At 39.3% G+C, this 4,827-nt stretch overlaps 1 protein-coding gene across 3 annotated transcripts in view; it reads right to left on the bottom strand.

The window, feature by feature from the left end:
• The window catches only part of cnih3 (cornichon family AMPA receptor auxiliary protein 3), a 107,851-nt gene that overhangs the window by 50,674 nt on the left and 52,350 nt on the right, over positions 1-4,827 (bottom strand). The gene's annotated exons all lie outside the window — the stretch shown is intronic.

The following is a 4,827-nucleotide window of genomic DNA, read 5'->3' as shown; positions in this document are numbered from 1 at the left end:
TCCAAAACACTTAAGTGTGACAAACATGCAAAGGAACAGGAAATGAGGAAGGGGCAAACACTTTTTCACACCACTGTATAACCATAACCCCAGTAAATCAAAGTCACCATGCTAGCTACCGTCATGTATTAAGCTAAAGGTCAATTGGTTGGGCTACTACTTAGCCAGCTGCCGGGCTATTAAGGCCAAAGCCACTGCACAGATCATTTCAAGAATCCAACATTCTACAGCAGATTGAAGACAGATTGAAGACAAAACTGCGTTTGAGCCCAAGGACTACTGATGAATAGCTCAACATTTGTATTCACTGTTTATGCCTGTCTGCGTAATACATGTATAAGATGGAGCCATTTCCAGTTATCTCTGATAAATTCCCATTAATTCCTATAGTTTCAATTAATTCCCATGAAGATTTTCTAATTGAAATGTTTCCAAAAACATTCCATGGAACCCTAGTTCTTATAGGGTAGTTGTTTAATGCCATTTCCACTTTAGAGGCAGACTAAGTAGCTCCTTTCCCAAGCAATGCTTTCCCATGCTATGTGTTTCCTGTTTAAGTCCCATTAGCTCATTTAAGATGTATTCTGACTCAGAGGAAGAATATGGCAGATTACAGTGGGACATGCCTTCCCTATCCTTGGCTTGATTCCAGTGACAATGAAAAGAGCATTTCAGACCCATGCGTCTGTTCAGCCTCTCTGGTAGCAGAACAGTACCCATTATCATTCATATAAAGCAGTCTGTTACCTGCACTAAGGAGGTCATGTTTTTTTGCTTGGTTTGTCTGTTTTCTGTTGTCTTTCATCCGGATTACTGAAAACCCACAGGCCCAATTTCCATGAGTGGAAGGATGTAGCGTAAGCCAAAAAAGAGTCATTACATTTAGGAGCAGATTTGAATCAAGGTAAAATTATTTTTTGCTTTAGTTAACATTGCAAGGAAGTGCATAGAGGACTGTATTGGGATGTCGCGGTACAACACAAATCTTGGGAGTGGGTGGTCTTGACAGACCGCCCTATAGAAACGTTGCTGCAGGTCAGAGCCATTGATGTTGCCAGGGGTCTGGGTGGTCAAAGAATATTAGCTGCAGGTCTCAAGATGTACCTAGTGCCAAGGAGAAGATGGACGATAGATGGAAGATTAAAGCAGGCCATGAACCGCTCGTTGGCAGCAAAGTGCCACCTTGAGCTTTTGTCTGTATCAGCAGAACTTGAAAAAAACAAGGAAAACAACACGGAAAATAACCAAAAAAATATCACTGCAACTCTAAGTTGCCTACCAAATCTACTGATAAAGATAGAGTCACCATCTTCTCTAAATCTGTCAAAGCATCTGCTCTAATTTAACAAACACATAATCTACCAAAGAGTATGTGTTAAAGTATCATTCTAATTATATCCAGGTAATGCCCCTCTTTTCTCCAGAAGCCACTGTGTTTTTTATTAATGTTAAATGGAAAGAAGTGAAAGGCAGTCCAGTAAAAGTCTTCTCTTCACAAACACCTCTTTGACACAACAGCGCTTTCTCAGTTATTGCGGTGTCTTCCTAATTTTAGCAGCTTTTCCCTCATCAACTTTTTACAGAACTTCATTTAAATTTATCATTTTGTGTGAATTTACTGCAATCAATGGTTGGGAGTTACCACGGTAACCACCAAGTCAATTCAGCGGAATTAAAGATCCTGTTGGTTGTTTACTTCCATGGAGCTACATAATCGCCACTGTGTGCACATAGACACACACACACACCAAAAATACAATTGCACTGAGATAACTGTACTGTAACAATGGGCACAAACGTGTACTACCACCAACACAGAGGTATGTGAAAGTGTGCAGACAAACACACACACAGTGCCTAACAGTAGCAAATATCATAGCTCAGCACAACGCCACTCAATTTCTGACTCCTCTCTCATCTTTTTCCAATGTGAGGAGACACAGAGAGTGAGAGCCAGAGACAGTGGGTTAGGGTTAGGGGGGGACACAAGAGAGGAGAAAAATATGAAAGTGACTGAGAAAAAAATAAGAGTCCATGAGGAGGGGGAAGTCAGGAGATTCAGAAGTGTTGAGAGCAGGGTGCAAAAAGAAAAGAGAGGAGGAGACCAAATGTACAACTGTTTTTATCTTGCATCTTCCTTGATGCACTTGGTGTCATATTTTGCAACCAAAGATTTTGAAATTAATAACACATTAATTACAAGATGTACAGCATACTAAACTATTGTGCACTAATGCTCCAAACAATATGAAAAATATAGGATTTCTTTTATGTTCTATGACTTTATTAATATTGTTGTATTCGATAGCATTATTGTGCAATTGTTAATTTAAAATCTTATCTACAGGGCAGTTGGAAATACAGAGAGACTAGTCTAATCCGCATTTAAAATAAGTTGTTTAAGAAATGAGGACATTGGGAGTGAAGTGAAACCCGGGCAATAATATATAAAAAATAGCCATTAAATTAGTGATTAAGAGCAATGATGATGTAATGTAAATAGTAGCGTACCAATCAAGCTTCATGAACCAGTGTCTGTATTTTCTGAGCCACTATCTTCATGAAGCTTCATTTGGCCATCACTAGGCTTTAGACTTGTATAGCATAACAGTTTGAGTTTTCCCAAAAAGTTAAGGAAGGTACAGTATTTAGGCCTATAGACTGCAGTTTGCTAAGAGGAACGTTATGATCAAAAGAACGATTTGTAACAACTAAAGAACTCAAGGGACTCAAGGACAAAGGCAGAATAAAAGGCGCTGTACATTTCTTTCCAAGCCAGGGAGGTATTAAATTGTAATTTGAATAATAGCAATGTCATTGAGTGTATATGTGCACATTATTTAATAAATCGCGCAACATAAGCATACAATCATTTAAAACTTAAGTTTTAATTCTCTCTCTTCCTTCTCTCTCTTTTTGTGTCTCTTGTGAATTTGTGAAGATTGTTTTCCTAAGGGATCCAAACTTAATTTTAAAAGTCAAAGATTTGATAATTAGCAGATGACACAAGTGAACAATTAAAGACAGCATGTTTCAAAAAAACCTTGGCCCTTTAAAAATAAAAACACGTGCTTATCCTGTGTCAACTACGCATTACTACACTTACAAAGGTTTAGAGAAAGGGATGGATGGAGAGAAGAGAAGGAGAGAAAGAAACAAGAGAAAAGAGATGAGAATTGCTGAAACAGGGGAGGAGAAAGGACAAGGGGCAAGGCAGGTCCAAAAATAAAGACAGGGAGAGCACTAATGAGTACACTCAAGTTTGCTCATTTGCTGTGACAACGCACCGGCTCATTGCTTCAAGCCACAAGACTAAATGAATAACACACACACACGCACACACACAAACACAAACACACTTGAGAGTAAAGAACACAGTACATCCCCTCAAGCTATTATATCTGCATGTGTTTTCGGGTATCCAAAACCCATCAGAAAATGACATACTCTATTGAGAACAAAAATAGCAAATGTCCTTATGCATGCATGTGTATGTGTGTCTGTAGTGAAAAGTATCAAATAGGTATGCCAACATGAAAAAAACACAGCAAAAGCTTTTAACCAAATCAATCAGAACCACGGTGCTGTGACTGTGCCAGTTGGAGCGAGCAGAATAGTTTTAGCAGAGAAAAGACCACCTCTGGAGAAAGGAGCAAAAAAAAAACCTGACAATGCAGCAGATCTCCCTGCATCAGGACATCAGGCATTCAAACTGTAATGCACAGCATTCAACAGAGTCCATATATAGCTCATAATTTGTGTTATTGAAGTTCATAAACAAGATGTATGAACTTGACTAGATGTATTAAAAGGGAAATTGACACTTGAGGTACTTGTCTGTGATGTCCTCACTTTCCAGAAATCTTTTCATTGGTTGAGTCACTAGATAACGCTGTTCGTCATTCACCTCTTACATTAAAGGGGCTTTACTCAAATTACTAAAAAAAACACAGCAGGCTGGATATATTTTCCATATAGTAAACATAGATTAGGTGGCATTCTCCGTGAAATTGTGGTAGCACATCTGCAGCTACCTCCAATTATCCCGGTCACAGCTGCAAAGACAATGCATCTGGATGTGTGTGACATGTACTGTGTGTTGCTTGGTCTGCATTTGTGTGTTCATGCCTGTGTGTATTTATTTCTGCACAAGCACCGCAGGGAGACTGTCCTCCTCAGGGGCCAGTGGACGACCCAAGGGCTTGAGTTGGCAACACTGATAACCAAAATCAGCTGTTCAACCAATGAACCTCCAGCATAAACAGACAGACACGTGCACGCACAGTGTGAGTTTCAAAGGGGTGGAGAAAGAAACAGATGTCACATTGAAGCTGGGAGGAGACCCCTTCTCATCCGCATATGGAGTCCTCAAGGCAAACTGTCTGCACACACGAACACACACGCGCGCACACGCACACACAGCTTTACAGAGCACAGCAACAACCCAGAACCTCTCAATCTCTGTCTCCCCTTTGATGTCAGTGCAACAAGAGCCAAGAAGACAAAAGGAGTCATCGCTGTGCAAATCAGAAATTTGTCAAAACTGAACTACTGAAACTAACCCAATATAGCAGTTCTTTATATTCACATAACTCAAAAATCAAAAAACTTAATTGTCAAGCAAAAGCCTTGTCTATCTTAAAAGTGACGAGGCAATTGTTAAAACCGCTGTCAAGAGTGAGACTACAACATTTAGTGGATGAATAAATGTAATGATGCATGAAGCCAAAACATGTTTAATACATTTAAAAGTATGAGCTATCAGTTGAGAGCAAGGTGCTCATTTAAAGATTTGTTTTTTTAATACACACATATATATATATATAT

Source organism: Etheostoma cragini, chromosome 18 (genome assembly GCF_013103735.1).
Source record: "Etheostoma cragini isolate CJK2018 chromosome 18, CSU_Ecrag_1.0, whole genome shotgun sequence".
Lineage (NCBI taxonomy): Eukaryota > Metazoa > Chordata > Actinopteri > Perciformes > Percidae > Etheostoma > Etheostoma cragini.
The sequence above is the reverse complement of the archived record's forward strand: the minus strand, read 5'-3'. Positions and strand labels throughout refer to the sequence as shown.